Source organism: Macrobrachium rosenbergii, chromosome 41 (genome assembly GCF_040412425.1).
Source record: "Macrobrachium rosenbergii isolate ZJJX-2024 chromosome 41, ASM4041242v1, whole genome shotgun sequence".
NCBI lineage: Eukaryota > Metazoa > Arthropoda > Malacostraca > Decapoda > Palaemonidae > Macrobrachium > Macrobrachium rosenbergii.
This window is the reverse complement of record NC_089781.1, coordinates 17425381-17447043: the sequence shown is the minus strand read 5'-3', so window position 1 is coordinate 17447043 and position 21663 is coordinate 17425381. Positions and strand designations below refer to the sequence as shown.

General features: G+C 37.7%; 1 protein-coding gene across 1 annotated transcript in view; it reads left to right on the top strand.

Moving 5' to 3' along the window:
- Positions 1–1629: 1629 nt before the first annotated feature.
- LOC136826691 (Y+L amino acid transporter 2-like) overlaps positions 1630–21663 on the top strand; it is a 65429-nt gene continuing 45395 nt past the window's right edge. Inside the window, exon 1 of the mRNA XM_067084068.1 lies at positions 1630–1765. The gene's annotated coding sequence lies outside the window, so the exon portion shown is untranslated. The remainder of the gene's footprint in view (positions 1766–21663) is intronic.

Genomic DNA, 21663 nt, shown 5'->3' with positions numbered 1-21663 from the left:
ACTTCCAACCAAATCAGTTTTAATGCTCTGGTAACTGGAGAACAGTAAGACAATATTATGAAGGATTGAAATAGTCATTGTCATGAAATGTCATCTAATTGTTTAAAAATAAAGCACGTTCATTGTATGCTGCAACCGTGTTATGCATGGTGTGTTAAATGCTGAACCTTGGTCCGTGATAAAGAGCAGTGAGAATTCATAATATTTCAACAACAAATTGCACACTACCTCTCTTACTGTTTATTTAGTTTTGTTCCACCTTTCTTAGAAGAGCGACTTTGGACAATATATTTTGTCTTTGTGAAGCAACAGCACTGAATTACAGCATATGCTTAATGCTGGTTTCAGTAAATCTATTCTAAAATGTGTGAAATACATAGTTCCAAGAACATTAGAGACAGTTTTAGAAATTTATTCGAAAATTCATTTCAGAAGTTATGGACAGTTTCAGAAATTTATTTCAAACATCAAAAACCTTGCCAATTTCAGCCAGTTATTTTTGTTAGTGTTCAGGCTATGTAGCAAGCTGGGCATTGTAGGTCTATTTCCCTCTCTCCTGTCCGCAGTACATGATCTCGATCGTAAAGTTAAGCAACAGCATCTTTAACCTTCCCAACAGAATCAAGTTTGGCAAGAAGGCAGTAATCCTTTTATAGGATAAATTTTCCTTGTGGACTGCATATCAGAATGACAATTATAGCAACTACTTGAAATAAGGTTATCAGTCAATGATGTCTAATAGATGGCCAAGAATGGATCATATTTTGTATGAAGTTATCTCTCGCATACCGTCAAGTAGCAGGAAGCGGAAGGGTTTTGTTGGGGGAAGGGGTAGGGGCGGACTTCGTGGTGATTCGCTGAGGGTGATGTGGCGCTATTACCCCCCTTCCTCCCCCACCAACCTCCCGTGCGCGTAAAAGTACCTAATAAACTAAAAGTTTTCCCTCGATTCTATTCCCTCTGACCACATACAGATCGTAAGTAAGAAACGCGATATAATGACTGATTTTAACCACATCCAGAGAAGTGAATAAATATAAATGTATAATGACCGTAGTTTCGTTTGTGCGTTTCATTCACAACGATAAGCAGGGCCGTGGAGGACAAAACTGATATTTTTTTTCTAGCATTTCATCTCTCAACGGAAGCCATTGTTGCGTAAGCAACGATAGTGGTGAAGTACTTCAGTGGAATTCTACGTTATCGATGCGTAACCCGTTTATCCTGTTGGAATTCAACGCCGAGGACAGCCATATCAAACTATTTGTTAGGTTTTAAAATTATATTTCATGTTGGTAATCATTGTGTCTTAAGGAAATATAAAGCTAAGAATCTTTCGGTGAAGTAAGGGATGAAAATGGCCTTGCGCATTCATATGATCTGCAGATATTTCGGGGTACTAAAAGACGAAAGCAAACCTAAATATTTTGTCCGCCATCGGTCGTTTTTCTTTGTCTATGAGTTGGATGATGCGTTGCATTGCCGGGCTACTCCGGGATGCTAAAAGCAAAGGCAAATATAAATTTGTGCGTCAGCTGTCTTTTATGTTTTCCTACGAGTTGGATGATGCGGTGCATTGCCGGGAACGATACAGAGATGCGACTAAAGAAAGACAGCGACTGTTGAGTCTTCTAAACAGCGTATACATCGCAGAGCACGCGGCTAAAACGTAAACCAGTTCAGTGTGAGAAGTGCTGGTGAAAGGTTGTATGCGCTCTTTCCTTCCCGTGGCTGAGTGAACCTCGTTTCCTTTCGGTTATCCAGGGTAAGTCATTAACTACGCTGTGACTGACAGTTTTGTTTGTAATAGGTCATTTCCCGATCTAGGAATGGAACGATGATGTCTCACATAGGTCCATAACTTCCACAAATCGATGGTTTTTTTTTTTTTTGCAAACGGAATAATGTTTTTATGGAGCACACGTGTTCTGAAAGACGCGGCTGTGTTCGGTACTTTACGTTTCGGTTACGTAATTAAAAAAAATATATTGTAAGGAGGAATTAACCGAAGTGTAATTTTTTTTATGACAAATGTGATTCATATATGAGAGTAGGTTGTAAACGGTTTTAAAATATGGGTATGACCTATCGCATTCTGATAGATATTTATATTTGCTTATATTGTGTCATCCATTCCATGTGACTTGTAGACGATGTTGTATATAGGACTTGTTTTTCATCTCGTCTGTGCGCGTAATATATATATATATATATATATATATATATATATATATATATATATATATATATATATCAGTATAGAACAAGTGTCAGTACCCAAGAGAGAGAGACAGAGACAGAGGGGGGGGGGTGATTAGCGTTCTGTATCTATGAAAATTTGAGACCAGCAGCTGTGAGCGAAGTCTGTTAACCCCTGTCTGTCTGTTTCTGCTTCAGAATTGTATTGTGGCAACCCTCTCTCTCTCTCTCTCTCTCTCTCTCTCTCTCTCTCTCTCTCTCTCTCTCTCTCTCTCTCTCAGCTTTTAAGATTTCTCAAGAGGGATGTGACACTAGTCGCTGCGATAACCCTTGTGGCCTTTGTGTAAATCCGGGTATGAGGACAGCAGCTTCACTCCTCGCAAACAATAGGCATATGAACAATTGAGGAAAAATAAAACCCGGAAATACCGGTGCCGTAAGTACGTGAGCTACATGGGCCTACTGGACGGGCAAGATTTAGCATTTAAGCCTTTACCTGCTGGAGATAGGCCAAGATTCACGAAAGAATGAGCTTTTAAAAGTTATACGTGATATGTATGATGATAACGGGGTGATTAGTGTCGTTAGATTATTACGCAATGAAATACGTATAAGTAATTATCGAAAGACCCTTAGTGAAGTCTCTCTCTCTCTCTCTCTCTCTCTCTCTCTCTCTCTCTCTCTCTCTCTCTCTCTCTATATATATATATATATATATATATATATATATATATATATATATATATCCATCAGTGAACAAGAGTTGCATTGTCAGCAAATTATTCACGGTTTTGTTTACAAAGCCACAGGTCATGTCACTCATAAAGACTAACCCAAGATCTCAGACGCTACCCTAGAACACCGGAAGTGCTGGTAGGTGTATGACTAGTAGAAAATGAGAATAAACAAAGAGTTTATAATGATTGATGTTTATGAGATAGTAAGGGGTGGTTTTTCCAGTGAAATTGTGGAGAGAGTGTAGTACATTAAGATAAATACTTAACAGTACATATGCGTACGTGCTATAAAAAAAACACACTTTCTCTGTCAAGTTTTTGTTTCAAATTCTAAGGCTATTTCCAGTTTTGATTATTAATATCATCTATATTATGCGTCACTCTCAATGCAATTCTGAATTAATGTGCCGAGTATACAGAACAGAACAAAGGTTACTTTATGTTCCGTTCATTACCCGTAGACTTAATCGGAAGTCTCAGTATGAGTAATAACATTTAACATTTTTAACGACCCTTGAAGAGGAAAACACCAGCCATAGATTTTGGTATTATTTCGATAAATTACAGGTTTTTATATTGGTTTAAGTTTTTGTCAGCTTTCTAAATTCATTTACGCCTTCACTTTTAGTTTCCTAAAAGAAAACTATTGAGATGGCTTTGTCTGTCTGTCCGTACTTTTTCTGTCCACCCTCAGATTTTAAAAAGTACTGAGGCTATAGGGCTGCAAATTGGTATGTTGTTCATCCACCCTCCATTCATCAAACATACCAAGTTGCATCCCTCTAGCCTCTGTAGTTTTTATTTTATTTAAGGTTAAAGTTAGCCATGAACATGCGTCTGACAACGCTATAGGACATGCCACCAACGGGCCGTGGCTGAAAGTTTCATGGCCGTAGATCATACACAATTATACGTTGTACAGAAAATCTATTGCGCCGAAGAAACTTTTGGGAGCATTATTACTTGTTTGTTTATACGCGTACTTCTCGCCCATAGAATTCATTTCCTCGTCATTGACATTCGTAGAGTGTTACGTCAGCCAAGGCATTTGTTTTGGATGGTTCTGTCGGGTAAGCTGTCTACTGGGTCCGGAATTCGGGGCATTCGAGGAAGAAATTTCCAAGATTAGACACCTGTCTTCGAAAACTGCGAGGGCACAGTAGTACTGGTCTCTCTGTGCGTTTACTCCTAACGAGCAATATGTGTCATTATTCCCTTTCCTTAGCAGAGGGTAGCTTCCGAGGAAAATATAACACGGCAACGATTACTGTCACATTCGTGCTTTAGCTGCCAATTCGTAGATGAATCCTATAATAACAACAACTTTCAGGGAACTAATTGCTTCGTTCTACAAGTAAATCACACACAATGGTCTGATCACGGTGGGTTCATTCTCGTGCGTGTAGAGACAGATGTGCTAATTTAATTACAGCTTTAGTTTAGAAACCTCACGCAATGTTCATATAATTAATTCGAAGAGAATGCAAGATAGCTGGCAGACGATAGTTTTCCTAGAGTGAAATTAGAGATGGGCGTTGGATATAACACAGTATAAAGTTCTCTTAAGATTCTCTGCTTTATTTGCATATATATATATATATATATATATATATATATATATATGTATGTATGTGTTATATATTATATATATGTATGTATATTGTATATATATTATATATATATATATATTATATATATATTATATATATATATATATATATATATATATATATATATATATATATATTTGGATTTTACCGACCTTTCATTAGTATGCCTTGTTTCTAACATATATTAGTAGTACTATGTTTTGACGTGTCACGAATACCCTGATAGCTCTTATACTTGGTAAAAGTATTAGATAACAAGATTCGATATATACATCTCCGTTGCAATTAACATAAATACTCCAGTATTTACGCAAGCATTAATCTCCCTGGCTTTCTTTCAGACTCAGACTGATATGCAGTGTCACGATGTTTAGATATTTATGAATCGTTGTTGATTCATGCCCCTTAGGCAAACGACAAGGGTAATTCTCGCTAGATAATTCAGATAGCCCACATGAAATCTGTTTACACAGTTAACGAGTTCTCGTCCAAAGTGAAGCATGAAACTCCATCATTGGAGGAAGGATTGTACACACGCAAGCATCAGAATTTTATGTATAAATCAGGTTCCTAGGTTTGCAGTACTTTCTCCTATAATATTTTTAACAATGTCAGGCTAAAAGTAATGGATGAGAATGGAAAGGAGCAATGATTAATAGCAAAAGACGTCGAAGTAAGCTTCATAGTCCTGAAGCTGTTAGCCAATACCACTGAAACAACAGCAAAAGCTGAGTCAACAGGGCAAGCGATTAGGCACGACAGCCCAGAATTCATTCCATTCATGTAAACGTAGTGTCTTGAAACACACCAAATATGCTTTGAAATTTCCCGAATAACTGTATATTGCGAATTTACTGGCGTGGTTTATAACTGGGTGTAGCATTTTGCTGTTTACTGTTACTTGGGTCTAGTGTGTTGGTCGTTGCTGCTCCTCTGCCAAAAACAGCTTGTTTTTGCGGAATCGTTCACAGCATCATTTACGAAATACTTTATACGAATTCATAAATAAATAATTGTGATCCTGTGTATATTAGCTGTGTGCGTGTGTGAGTTTATATGTAGATAAGCTAAGTCTACCGGAGGCAATGGTTCCTGAGGGATGAATGAGATGACTATTAATTGTCTCCGTTTAAGGGAATGGTTGTTAAAGAATAAATAGGAAGAAAATTGAACGGCAGTGCTCTGGCAAGCTGTGTCAAGAATGTGAGTGCAAGTGGATGTCAAGAATAAATAGTGCTACTTTAGTTAAAGCTACATAAAGAGAAATTGCCACAAATTATTGCCAAAGGGAGGGCGTTAGCCAATCGCAACTTATACAGAGAAGGGCAGTAGGAGCATTGCAAAATTTCAAATGAGAAGAAGAATCTACTGAGACGTGTTTTTTAAGGTAGAGAAGTACGGTTGTTAAATGTGGATGTGAGATATGAAGTTTTTTTGAGTGTGCATTGTAAAAGAATCTTAGATTTCGAGTGTGTTGGTCGTTGGGTTAGAATAGAGGATAGAAGTGATTCGATCCGTTAGAATTGCAACAAATAACGCTCTCACCATGAGCAATAGTGTTTGATGGAACCTGTCATTAATTTAAAGTCGATTGGTAACAATATTTTGTGATTTTTTTTATTCAATAGTTCGAGTATAAATAAGACAACGACTCCTATATTTTCAGAAAACTACAGAAGCCTAGCTGAACATACAGTTAGCTATTCTCATATATAGGCCTGCCATTAGAAGGAACTCCGTTTTGCTGTTAAAATTGACGCTCTATATTTCCTGCGTACGTACCTTTCATCTGTTTAGACCAACTGGATATTATGCAAATAACTTTCATAAGGAAAAATACATATTTTTGGGAAACGTACTCAGCTCATTAAGAAAATAAGTACTGAAACACAGCGTAAGTTAGGCGCCAAATAGGATAGGATTCTTTGCCAGTTTTTATATTAATTCTTGGCGTCGATTGCTAGTTCAGTGCTGTTGATCGTGGCATTGTACGATTGTCACGTACTGATGAATTAGCCATCCTGTTATGTTGCAGGACTAGTAACGACGCATAATCCAGTCGCTGTGTATATAATACTTTGATCACCGAGGGGCTAGTACTAAACGGGGTCCCAAGGAGCTTCCGCCATGTTTAGTACTAGCATCTCACAGTAGGTGACGCCTAGATAACAAGCCAAAGTAGCACCATCCAGTCTTAAGGCGTTATTGCCCCACTCTGGTTGATCCTGAGATAAGCCGTGTGAGCACGGTGTCGAATTTCCGATGAATCATGAAGAGGAACGAGAAACACCGTCAGTATTTTCTTATCTGTATCAGAGGAAATGCCTGTCAGCGTCTAGCCTATACGTCCGCCTTGGCGCCTGCTGAACTTGTGATACCCCGGATGAAGGAACGTGCTCAGAAATTAAAAAAATAATAACTTTTATCGTTTAATTAGTTATATATTTACTTATTTGTTAATCTCACCTATACGTCTTGTCTCCTTGGGGTGCGGGAGTGGATAGGTAGCTCTTGGTGCTACCCTTCCTGGTTTTCAGCAAGTACTGTGTGATAGAGATGCTAGTCCCATATCCTATATATATGCCAATGCACGTCCTTCTCCACTGATGTGAAGAGTGAGAATCTTAATGCAGCCTAGGAAGCGCCACTGGGCGTTACCCTGGGAAGTTAGCTAGGCCGGAAGTGGTTGCGGTTACAAGGGGCACTTTGAGCAGATCCTAATGGTTCTTCCTTCCTTCCTGCGTGAAGGGTTGAAGAAGGCGAGGTTGCCATGCATCTGTGTTGGTGACGGCTGAAGAAACTCTTCAGTATTTGTTATACTTAAAAAAGCGTTGTTGATATCGGTAACCTTAACATGATGACGTTTACATGATGCAAATCTCAGTTACAGATAATTCAAACTCGAAAGGGAACATTCGCTGGCCAGCGGTCGAATGTTTTTTTTTTATTGATATAATTTTTACCTATTCGATTTGATACTGTGCGCCCGTGAGAGATTTTTGAGTCTAGACCCCGCAGTTATTCATGGGGTGAATTAGAACGTACTATCATTGACCCCCATTATGATTGACTTAGGCAGACTTCTCAGAAGCATAAACAAGTTGCCGTAACAGTTCCACGCGTTTCAGTCTAACAGTTGGACTTCTAATGACAATAAGATTTTTATAGGCAAAAAATTCCTTGATGTAATTCCAAAACTGGAAGTAAATGAAAAACCAACTGATAAAAAAATAATGTATAGGTGTGGCTTCATAATTCTCATGTTAAACTAGGGAAGCTGTATAGCAGAGCTCTGTAGGCTATCCTATCCGTAATCATCACGCCTAGGCTGAAAGGAACAAGAACTGGCTACAACTGATATATTTGTATCTTAATTTCTGTATCCTCTCTTGAGCTAGACTTAGTTGAAGTAAGCACGGTTGGCTGAAAATGAATTCCCGTGTGAGAGGCTAACTTATTCATAAGATTTTTAACTTTTTCCACTCAATTATTCTGTTCCCATTTCACGTCCAGATTCGACTTCTGCTGCGCCATGCAAAAAGAAAAAAAAAAATCCTTTCTCGAAGCGCTCGCTTGAAATACCCACTCCTCCTCCTCGTTGAATGATTCGCCAAGCATCTGGTAGCAGAGAATGTGAAATTTGCTTTGGCAGACGTGGCGTGTTTACGATAACGACGCCTGCTAGAAGAATCTGATGAAGGAAACAAGCAAATTGTACATAATTCCCGCTTCTCCGTTTGGTTGGCGAGCAAGCGCCCCGTTGCACTTTCTCAGCCTTGAAATTTATTCCTCTACTTTTTCATATATTTATGAGTTTTTTTTTTTTTAAGTGGCCTTAATAACATTATCCTAATGGCTTCGTCGATCATTGGTGCTCATGGCATGCGTGCAAGTTATGTTGTCTAACATCTCATCTACTTTTTTTTTTTTTTTACCAATTCTTCAGTCCTCATTGGTCCTTTTACCAGAAACATCGATCCTACGCCCAGTTTTCCCAAAATTTTCATTTCACATTTATTAGGCAACAAGAGTCCATCATTCAGCCAAAAAATAGACCTTAACGTAGTTTAGGTTAGAATTAAAAACTTTCTGTATTATCAAAAACTGCCCGTAATAGTCGTTTAAATGTCCATCATTTGGCTTCTTGAGCCGGAAGGCGGATCTCAAGGTATGTCTAGACCCAAGAGAATGTTGATTCTCGTGAAGTCAAAAGAGAGTGTTGTTTCTCTTTATTTACTCTTAGGCCGATGTCTTCGAATTTCCTGCAAGGTTTTGAGGTTGTTGGACTTCGAAAAGTTTTTTCAGGATTTTCGAAACAGATTTTGAAGCCGAAAAGTTTTTCCTGATTTTCAAAACCGATTTGGAAGTTCGATAACCGGAAGTCAGAACTGTACCGTAATGAGCAAGTCATTTCATTCGGACAAGTTGTTAACAGAAGAAGGTCAGGCATCCTTGTACCTCAAAGAAACCTGTCTCCGTAGGGAGTTAGTGCCACCAGTGCACCTCACGCAGTGCACTCCAGGCATTACTTATGGTTCCTTGCAGCGTCCCTTCGGCCCCTAGCTGCAACCCCTTTCATTCCTTTTAATGTACCTCCATTTATATTCTCCTCTTCCATCTTGCTATCCACCCTCTTCTAACACTTGTTTCAAAGCGCAACTGCAAAAGGTTCTCCTCCTGTTACACCTTTCAATCCTTTCTACTCTCAATTTCCTTTTCAGTGCTGAATGGCCTTATAGGCCCCATCGCTTGGTCTTTGGCCTGAATTCTATATTCCATTCCATTCAAAGAAACCTGTTTGGCTTCTTATTAGTATTTTTGCACTCTTAAACCTTGTTGTTATTATTTCCATCAAACCCCTGGTTATAATTAATATAAACAGTTAGTCCTCGATCTTCAGATAGCTCAAAAACATCACATTTTTACCCAGATAGCTCAAAAACATCAAATTTTTACCAGGAGCGACGATGACAGAAAAGTCTCTCTATTGGGAGAATCCTGGAATTTTGACCATGAAACACTGAGCAATTTCAATGTCATTGCAAAAACAACAACTCCTTGAGCTTCTGTGCCAATTCCCCCCTCCTCCCCACCTCCCTCCGCCCCCATCTGCCAAACTTCCGCCAGGGCAGAGGAGCGAGAATTGAATCTACTACTCTGGGATGTTAGCGTTGAGACCAAAGTTGGTTGTGAGTTCAAAATATGGGAGCGTGTCTTCAAAATTGTTCCAATGTTTGGTTGATTCATTGACTTAGTTTTAACAGTACTCTGGCGAAGCAATTACATATTCGTCATCGAGGCCAGAATACACTCTCCGTGTATTTTTTTTTATTTTGTAATTTTATTTTTTTAGTTAAAATGTTCAGAATTTTTCATTTTTTGATAATAAGATATTCTGCGCATCTCGGCAAGATTTCCTTTTCTTTTTGCGAAGAAATTATTATTGAATAAATGATTATCATACGACTAAATTAATTGCGCTAACGGGCAAACAGAGCTATGGTAAACGTTTCAGTTTTGATAGGGATATTGCCAATCAGTGCACCTCACGTGGTGCACTGTAGGCATTCCTAAAGGGTGTTTGCGGGCCCTTCGACCCCTAGCTGCTTCACCCACTCTGTAACATTTTACTTTACCTCCATTCCTCTTCCTTCCTTCAGTTTTGCTATACAGGACATGTAACTTAATTCTCAGTGCAACTGTGGGGTTTTCTCCCAGTCCCAAGTTTAGATAATTTTACCTCATCATTTTTTATAGGCCTCTTCTTATCTTGCTTCCCACCCACTCCAGCTCCCTCTTTGCACTGTCTGAAGCGCTGAATGGCCGAAAATGTCCTAGTGTTTGGCTCGGCAGCCTACATTATTATTATCCATTATTCAGAAGATGAATCCTTTTCATATAGAACAAGCCTCCAAAGGGGCCATTAACTTGAAATTCAAGAAGCTTCCAAAGAATATTAAGGTGCTCATTAGGAAGAAGCAAGAGAAGGTAGTGGGAAATAATAAATAGATAAAGTCAAATCATGGAGAATTACTGAAATATCAGTGGAACTACTGGTATCTGCTGTCGTATTAGGACGTCAAAGTCATCAGCAAGGGATCTGTAGATTATTGCTTTGCCTCAGATGGCATCAGGTCATATTTTGGGGAAAAGAACTGGACTTGAGAGACCAGGTCGGTACTTAGGAATTTACGAACGAGACTAGAGGAATAAATTGTCAGAACTACGTGATTCGTAATCTCGAAATATTTTCTCTTTCATCGAAGTCTTATCACCTCCTTTTTCAGAGTATTCTGTCCTCTATCATTTATCAAGGCATCATCTTTTTTCCAAAGTATTATATCCTTTCTAGGTCATTCTCTCCTTGCTCGACATATTCTCTCCTCCAGCGTCTCCTTCGTCAGAGTATTCTCACCACGTTTATCTAAAAGCCTCATCTTATTCAGAGTATTATCGCCTGTGAAACTCTACGAACCGAAGAGGTCGATTGCCCGACCACCAAAGATAATAAACTAGGACGATGATTAGCCAAAAGAAGACTCCCTCCCTCCCCCACTTGACTCGTCCCTCCCTCACTTAACTGTCTCATTTTCAACAGACGGGGTGGAACGTGGAAGTCGTGCTAAAGGAACGGCGCCAGTATCGTCAGTCACCCTCGGGTGGTTCTTTCCCATGACAAGCAGCGCCCCAGAGTGTCGTGATTGCGTGTCGTTCCCAAGTCAATTTGTCCGTCCGGATGACGACCTTTTAACACGTGCAGAGCTTCAGGATGACAGAGAGAGAGAGAGAGAGAGAGAGAGAGAGAGAGAGAATGACTGGGCGCCTGAGACGGTCTAGCTGAGGACTGTTGGAGGAGAGAGTGTTTCCATCAAGGAGGGAATGATTTGAAAAGGAGGAGAGAATGCTTTGATAAAGGAGAGATTGATTTAAAAGGGAGGAGAGTGTGTTTTGAAAAGGTGGAGAGAATGCCTCGGTAAAGGAGGGAATGATTTAAAAAGGAGGAGAGGGTGCCTCGATGAAGGAGAGAATGCTTTGAGAAAGGAGAAATCATTTAAAAAGGAGGATAGGGTGCTTTGATGAAGGAGAGAATGCTTTGATAAAGGAGAGAATAATTTAAAAAGGAGGAGAGGGTGCTTTGATGAAGGAAAGAATGCTTTGATGAAGGCGAGTGACTCAAAAAGGAGAAAATGTTTTGATAAATGAGTGAATGATTAAAAAAGGAGTAGATGGTGCTTTGAAAAGGAGGAGGCAGTGCTTTGAAAAAGTTGATGCTTTGATAAATGAGGGGAGAATACTTCGAAAAACAGACGTTGGAGGAGAGAATTTTTCGATAAAGGAGAGAATAATTTGAAAATGAGGAGAAGGTATCTTGAAAAAAGTTGGTGCTTTGATAAATAAGGAAAGAATGCTTTGAAAAAGCTAATCATGCTTTGATAAAGAGGAGAAATACGTTGAGGTTAAGAGAGTGTTTTGTTAAGAGGACAGAAAAATCGAAAAAAAGGAGAGAATGCTGGAATAAAGGATGGGAGAATGCTATGAAAAACGAGAGAACGCTTTGAAAAGAGAAGAAAAGGCGAGGGTGCTTTGATAAAGGAAGATATATATATATATATATATATATATATATATATTTTATATACATAAGTATATGTATATATATATATATATATATATATATATATATATATATATATATATATATATATATATATATATATATATATATATATATATATATATATATATATTCATAACAGAGTCAATTTAATTTCCAGCGATGTGTCTTAATTTTTCATTTGATATTGTTGCGTCATTTTGAGAACATTTTCTGTTTTACTTTCATTGTTTTTGTTCCGCTGAATTATCCACAGAAATTTAGGTTAACTGGGTAAGGAGGATGAATTTTATCACAACGTAGATTGTAAATAAAAAAAATACATAAAGATTTGTATAACATGAAGCGAAAGCGGTTTCGAATATAACCAGGACTGTGAGATAATTATTATTATTATTATTATTATTATTATTATTATTATTATTATTATTATTAATTTTCTGCTGTGATGAATGGACAGTATATCAGTTGTTCTCACAGTCCTGGTTATATTCGAAACCGCTTTCGCATCATATTATACAAATCTTTATGTATTTTTTTTTTTTATTTACAATCTACGTTGTTGATAAACTTCATCCTCCTCACCCAGTTAACCTAAATTTCTGTGGATAATTCAGCGGAATAAAGATTATATACACTTGATCTCTCTATCAGTAACAACTATAAATCAAGTAAGCCTTCGCCTTCAGTATCTTGTAGAACAACATGGGCGGTTCCTGATTGCTGGGTAAATAATGATTTTTGGTAGGGTTGCTTTCATTCGTGTTGCCGGTTCAGTTCCTCGTTGGGCGAGTCGGTAGAGTTGTGAGTTCGAGTCTCCGGCCGGCTAATGAAGAATTAGGGAATTTATTTCTGGTGATACAAATTCATTTCTCTCTATAATGTGGTTCGGATTCCGCAGTAAGCTGTAGGTCCCGTTGCTAAGTAACCAGTTGGTTCTTAGCCACGTAAAATAAGTCTAATCCTTCGGGCCAGTCCTAGGAGAGCTGTTAATCAGTTCAGTGGTCTGGTAAGACTAAGGTATACTTAACTTTTTTTTTTCAAGGTTGCTGAAAGCACACATAGTCAATGTAGCTTTTGCATTATTCTGTAGCTCGTGTGAAAAGATCGTGACGGAGGTAAATAAAGATGGGGTTACCCTAGGGCTAGCAACGTCATCCCAGGAAATATTTGCTGAGAATAGGATGATTAATATTCTTTGGAGTCGCTTTCTCTAAGGCGAAAGCTCCGTAGGGGGTTAGTGCCGTCAGTGCACCTCATGTGGTGCACTGTAAGCATTACTTAAGGTTCTTTGCAGCGTCCCTTCGGCCCCTAGCTGCAACCAGCAACCCCTTTCATTCCTTTTACTGTACCTCTGTTCATATTCTCTTTTTTGCGTCTTATTTTCCACCCTCACCTAACAATTGTTTCATAGTGCAACTGCTTTGAGGTTTTCCTCCTGTTACACCTTTAAAATATTTCGACTATCAATTTTCCTTTCAGCGCTGCATGGCATCATAGGTCCCAGCGCTTGGCCTTTGGCCTAAACTCTATATTCAGTTCAATTGAATTCTAAGGGAAAAGGCGTATGGCGTTTTTTGTAACTCTGATCAGGACGACAATAAAGAGGGGTTGCCGTAGGGCTAGCATCTTCATCCCAGGAAATATTTGGTAAGAAAAGGAGGGTTAATATTCTCTAAGGCCAAAAGGCGTGTGGCGTTTATTACAACTCTGATTAGGACGTCAATTTGTGCTGATTGATTGATCCAGGTCCTGAAACGCATCATTTCAGAAATTTTCGTGTAAGGATGACCTTCAGATATCTGGAGGCCCCAAGGGCAACCCTGCCTGGATACAACGAGCACAGAATGAAAACACGTGCTCAGGAGATGGTCGTTACTCCTATTTGACCTTCAAGCACATCAAGCACGCCGGCATGCACTAAAGCAATTATCGTCGCAAGTTTATTAACCCCAAAAGCACCACTTCCAAGATACCAGCACCGCTATCAGAGTGAACTCTGCCTTTCCATTGTACTTACTGATGACTGGGGTGGGTCCTGTGAGTGACGCGTCCCTCTTCGGCACTCCTGTGCCACCCTTGTGTCGCTTACTTGACGGATCCTACGCCTTTCGAAGGCATAATTTGGTTGTATTCGATGTTGACGACAAGTTGGGAATATGTCGGCAACACGAGCTGCAGATAATCTGACGATGTTGTTCCATGTTGACGATAAATTGGAATTATATCGGCGACACAGTTTGCAGTTTATCTGAGAACATTGCGCCATTTCATGTTGGCGATAAGTCGGAAATATATCAACAACAGGTCCGCAGCCAAATTTAAAACACCGTTGTGTTTCATGCTGACCCTAAGTCGGAAATATATCGGCAACACGGTCTGCAGAGAAGCTGAAACCGTTGCTCTGTTTGATGTTGGCGACAAGTTGGAGATATGTCAACAACGCGGTCTGCAAATAAGTCGAAAACGCTGTTTTCACTGTAGTCAATAATTGGGAAACATATCGGGCAGCGCAAACACTGTTGTCGACGTATTTCCAACTTATCGCCAACTTTATCTGCATTGCTGACCCTCTGGATGTGTCTGAAGACTCATCTAACCGTTTTTGGTGTCTCCTTGTGGACAGCACGAGTTTGAACGTCTCGGTGATAACGACGTCCCAGCCGACATTGACCCTGAAGGAATGAAATGATTAGGTGCAAATGCACTCGTTTCAGAATTCAGTAACATGAAGGATTTCTTGACACGTCAGTCAGTAGATATATAAATAAATGACGGTTGGTGTCAATGAACTGATAAATGATTAGCTGATATAACATTGAGGTGTCGGTGTTGTGCACTTTGTGCCTTGTATGCATGTTGTATTTGTATGTGTAATTATATACATATATATGTGTATATATATGTATATATGTATAAATAACCACACAACTTCGTAATACGCTTCAATTAGACGGGATGGTTTAGATTCTAGATTCTTTTCTTTATAAAGTACGAGGTTTCGAAGACATACAGTCTCCTTCAGTACCGTTGCATCAGTACCTGAAGAAGAAGAAGAAGACTGTATGTTTTCGAAATGGTGCGCTTAGAAAATTAAAGGATCTGGAATCTAAACCATCCCGTCTTCTTGAAGTCTAATAATAGTAATATATATATATATATATATATATATATATATATATATATATATATATATATATATATATATATATATATATATATATATATTTATGTATATAGGTGATATATATATATATATATATATATATATATATATATATATTTATATATATATATATATGTGTGTGTGTGTGTTTGTGTGTGAGCGCTGGCGTGTACCACAAACATGGTAGACCTGAGTGCAGAAAACGAAGTTCACAGGGAACTATTATTATACGATTTCAGAGTTGGCAAAGAATGAGCCTCGCTGTGCAAACACCTAAGTGACATGACGATCATAACTCTCTCTCTCTCCATAGTTTTTTTCTTAACTATGTAATATGTTTGTAATGAAAGCATAAATGTTGTACGAAGGGAGATACAAGATTCTGTAACTTTTGTGTTTAACTTAGGCACTTCCTTTTGGTTAAATCAGTGTCCCAATTAGATGAATTAAATAATTAATTGATTAGCCTTGAATTAATTCAGTGTCGCGATGCAGCAACCAGAAGCCTAAGATTAACGAAGGCAGTACCAGATAACGAAATTAAAGAAGCTGTCTTTGAAATCAAACATAACTGATGCAAATTCATCAGAATTCCAAACTGATATCAGGATTTAACTTGAAGCTTGAGTGACTAAGCGCCTTGGAATACATGATTTAATCTGGAACCACTGATATGCAGTTTGATAAAGGAACCAAAAATTGCGTCTCGCTAAAAAATAATCATTATGAGGTACTGAGACCTCAGGACTGGCTCTCTCTCTCTCTCTCTCTCTCTCTCTCTCTCTCTCTCTCTCTCTCTGTAAGCCATTTTGATATACTTTACAAAATACTTTATAACTAAATAGGCTCTCTCTCTCTCTCTCTCTCTCTCTCTCTCTCTCTCTCTCTCTCTCTCTCTCTCTCTCTCTCTGTAAGCCATTTTGATATACTTTACAAAATACTTTATAATGAAATAGGCTTTCTCTCTCTCTCTCTCTCTCTCTCTCTCTCTCTCTCTCTCTCTCTCTCTCTCTCTCTCTCTTTCTCTCTTTGTAAGCCATTTTGATATACTTTACAAAATTCTCTCTTTCTCTCTAAGTGATTGTGATATACTACTGTATATAATGAAATAGGCTCTCTCTCTCTCTCTCTCTCTCTCTCTCTCTCTCTCTCTCTCTCTCTCTGTGTGTGTGTAAGCCCTTTTTATATACTTTACAAAATACTTTATAATGAAATAGGCTCTCTCTCTCTCTCTCTCTCTCTCTCTCTCTCTCTCTCTCTCTCTCTCTCTCTCTCTCTCTCTCTCTCTCTCTCTTTGTAAGCCATTTTGATATACTTCACAAAATACTTTATAATGAAATAGGCTCTCCATACTGATGGGAAAGAACAAGAAAAAAAAAGAAAAGAAAGACACAGTATGCACCCTTTTGAAAAGAGGGAATTGCAGGTTTGGTGAAAGATGTTATTACAAACATCCCAAGATATGTCACAATTATGAGATCTATGGCAAATGTGCATATCTAGATGGCTATGAAGAGGAATGCAGCGATCTACATCCAAAAATATGTAGAAAATGGAAAGAAGGAAATGGATGTAGGTTTAATAAGAAATGTAGGTACATGCATCCTGTAGCCATGAAAAACCAAAATCAAAATCAAATACATATAAAAAATCAAGGTAAAAATGAAACAAATAAAGAAAAGAACAAAGATCATGTGATGAAGGCAAAAACAAGCCAACAACACATTATGAAATGTCAGCACCACGATATGAGCCATCAGCACCTAGATATAGCACAAGGAACAAGCAATGTATCTATGATGCTAAGGGATGGTGCAGATATGGAGATAAGTGCAGGTTTATGCACAAAGTGAATAAATATGAAGCTGGAAGAACAAGTATAATGGAAAAGTTGGATTTTTAATGTACGAATTTCTGGAAATGAAAAAAGATCAACATATCAGAACAGGAAAGAGACATGGGAAAATCCTTATTATTACCCATATTAGATAATGGAGATAATACGCAAACCATCATAGTGATGAACGCGCAGGGTTTAGTTTCGAGTAACTCAAAAGAAAGATAGAGTTCTTAGAAGAACTAACCCAAAATGAAAAAATAGAAATATTGAATATAAGTGAAACCTGGTATTCCCAAGAGACTGGTAATGATGACCAGATAAAGGGTTTCCAAACTTATAGATCAGATAGAAAAATAGAAATCAAGGGGGAACCATGATATATGGGAGAGATGCCAATCAAGGAAAAATCTGTGAGAAATATAGTAACACAGAATGTGAATTAATAGCGGTAGAATTTGAATCTGAAAAATTAGTGAACATTGTAATATATAGACCCCTAATACTAAAGAGTTTGACATAATAATTGAAAAATTGGATGAAATATGTAGAAATCACAAGGACTGGACTATACTCCTAACCGGAGACTTTAACTTTCCTTTTGTAGAATGGAAAGAACGAATAGGAGACTGTGGTTGTATTTATACATATAAAAAGAGAGCAATAGTAGTGCAGAAGATAAGAGGCAATTTGAAAAGCTCTTAGATATGCTACTAGAACATAACATTCAGCAAATAAATCACCTACCAACAAGAAAGGATAATATTTTAGATCTAGTATTTGTGAATGAGGTGAACTATGTTAAAGAAATAATAGTATATAACACGAGTATTTCGGACCATAATGTCATAGAACTAACAGTCCGTTCCAGAACATATGAAAACAGAGAAAAGCAAGAAACGAAAAAATGGGAAGGATATGGAAAATACAATTTCTATAGTAAGAATATAAATTGGTCAAAAATAAATGAAGAATTAAACAAAGAATGGGAAAATATATTTGTAAGTGATGATATACAGGTAAATACCGATATATTATATAAAATATTAGAGGAAATAGTGGAAAAATATATACCGAAGAAAAAAAGTAATCATCAGTCACGAATTCCAAGAGACAGAAAGATCTTGTTCCAGAAAATTAGAAAGTGGAAAAAAGCTCTTGCAAAAGAAAAGAATACATGGAAAGTGATGGAACTAAAAAGTAAGATAGAAAATGCAGAACAAAAGATTATACAATCAAAAGAAAATGAAAAATGGAACCTAGAAGAAATGACACTACAAAATATCAAGCAAAACCCTAAAATTTTTTTATTCATATGCAAAAAGATGAATAAAATAAGAGTAGAAATAGGCCCTCTAAGAATTGAAGGGCGATTAACGAATGAAAAAAGGAAATCTGTAACATATTAGCAGAAAGATATAAGAGTGAATTTACACCTAGAATTGAAAATGAAGATAATGATACAGAAATAAGAGATGAAAATACTGAATACTTATCAGATAAAGATATTACAGAAGCCGATATTGTGCGGGCTATTAATGAAATTAAAAATGGATCAGCAGCAGGACCAGATGGAGTACCTGTCATATTGTTAAAGAAAGTGGTTCATTCAATCGCAAAAGCCGCTAGCAATATTATTAAGACAAAGTATAGATACAGGCAAGATTTATGATGAGCATAAATTAGCATATATTACTCCTACTTTCAAAAGTGGTTCAAGACTAGAGGCAAGTAATTATAGGCCTGTGAGTCTGACATCTCATATTATGAAAGTATATGAAAGGGTAATAAAAAAATATAATGAAACATTTAATGAAAAATAGATTGTTCAACATAGGACAACATGGTTTTGTACCGGAAAAAGTACACAAACCCAACTGTTAGTCCACCATGAAAGCATATATAAAAAAATATGATAAATGAAAAAGATACAGATGTGGTTTACCTAGACTTTGCAAAAGCTTTTGACAAGGTAGATCATAATATATTAGCGAAAAAAATTAGAAAACATAACATTGTTGACAAAGTAGGAAGATGGATAAAAGAATTTTTGCAAAACAGAAAACAGATAGTGATTGCAAACGATGAGAAATCGGATGAAGCTACGGTAATATCCGATTATGTACCACAGGGTGCGGTGTTAGCTGCATTGCTGTTTGTGATTATGATTGCAGATATAGACAGTAATGTTAAGGACTCAGTAGTAAGAAGTTTCGCAGATGACACAAGAATAAGTAGAGAAATTGCTTGTGATGAAGATAGGAACTCGCTACAAAGAGACCTAAATAAAATATATAAATGGGCAGAGATAAATAGGATGGTATTTAACTCTGATAAATTTGAATCAATGAACTATGGTGATAAAGTAGGAATGCTATATGCATATAAAGGACCTAATAATGAGACAATCACAAACAAGGAAGCAGTTAAAGACCTTGGTGTGATGTTGAATAGGAATATGTTATGCAATGATCAAATAGCAATTCTATTGGCAAAATGCAAAGCAAAAATGGGAATGTTGTTCTGGCACTTCAAAACAAGAAAAGCTGAACACATGATTATGCTTTATAAAACGTACGTACGTAGTCCACTTGAATATTGCAATATAATATGGTACCCACACTACCAAAAGGATATTGCACAAATAGAGAGTGTACAAAGGTCATTTACAGCTAGAATAGAAGAAGTTAAGGACCTTGACTACTGGGAAAGACTACAATTCTTAAATTTATATAGTCTTGAAAGGAGAAGAGAACGCTACATGGTAATTCAAGCATGGAAACAGATAGAAGGAATTACCGAAAATATCATGGATCTAAAATTATCAAAAGAGCAAGCAGAGGTAGATTAATAGTGCCAAAACTATACCAGGAAAATTAAGGAAAGCACACAGGACATTAATCCACCACGCACCAGCATCGATAATGCAGCGTCTATTCAATGCGCTACCAGCTCATCTGAGGAACATAACAGGAGTGAGCTTAGATGTGTTTAAGAATAAGCTCGACAAATATCTAAGATGCATCCCAGACCATCCAAGACTGGAAGATGCAAAATATACCGGAAGATGCGTTAGCAACTCTCTGGTAGACATCAAAGGCGCCTCACACTGAGGGACCTGGGGCAACCCGAACGAATTGTAAGGTCTGTAAGGTAAGGTAAGGTCTCTCTCTCTCTCTCTCTCTCTCTCTCTCTCTCTCTCTCTCTCTCTCTCTCTGTAATTCATTTTGATATACTTTACAATGAAATGATCTCTCTCTCTCTCTCTCTCTCTCTCTCTCTCTCTCTCTCTCTCTCTCTCTCTCTCTCTCTCTCATTGTGATATGCTGTATAATGAAATAGGCATAAAATCATAAAAGGTAAATGAACGCCTCTTGTTTAGGCCGTGCTCGGGATCAGTAATGTAATGTTATTCTTTCAGTGACAAACGATTAATATCAAATTCTTTGAAAACTGCCAAAAGCAGAATTGAACAGCCTGCCTTCATTTTGCCTGCGGCCGGAGTTTCTGCTTGGTGCACGGAGCGATAGCAAACAATGTATTTTTAGCAAAGCGGAATGTGTTGTTGTCTTGGAGAGAGAGAGAGAGAGAGAGAATTTTCTATCAGTCAGTGATTGTTTCACGTTGCTTTTCTGAACTTCCCTTCTAAGAATTGTGCCTCTGTGACTTAAAATACCTCCACCGTTTACGCAAATTGACCATTTATGTACAGTACAACTGGGTAATTCAGTTAGCTATGTAGTCGTTTTTGTTAATGGGCAAATTGACAGATGCTGATTAACGTGTAGCTGACGTATAAGATGATGTAATATTTTAGATGAAAGGAATGAATCAGTAATTTTGTGCGTATTGATCCTGACGCGGAAACATGTCATAGGGAGTTAATGAATATAAATGAATGTTTATTAATGAAGAAGTGACTCCTTGTTGGAAGTATTGTTTGGTTTTCATTCCTTACTGGCATGTTTTGGACTTGACCCAGGCGAATGATTTTTTGGTACCGTCAGTGCACCTCACGCGGTGCATTGTAGGCATTGCTTAAGATTCTTTGCAGCGTCCCTTAGGTCCCTAGCTGCAACCCCTTCCATTCCTTTTACTGTACCTCCGTTCATATTCTTTCTTCCATCTGACTTTCCACCCGCTCCTAACAATTGATTCATAGTGCAACTGCAAGGTATTCCCCCTGACACACCTTTTAAACTTTTTTACTCAAATTCCGTTTTAGCGCCGAATGACCTCAGGTCCCAGCGCTTGGCCTTTGGCCTAAATTCTATATTCTATGCTAAAACGCGCGGTGTCCAGGAATGCCAGTTTCATCTGGTGCATTAGCAAGATTTTTCTTTTTGTAATTTTCGATTTCGGAATATTAAAAACTACCATTATCATCATTGTATGATGACTGCTGCTGCTGCTACTACTACTACTACTACTACTACTACTACTACTACTACTACTACTATAATAATAATAATAATAATAATAATAATAATAATAATAAT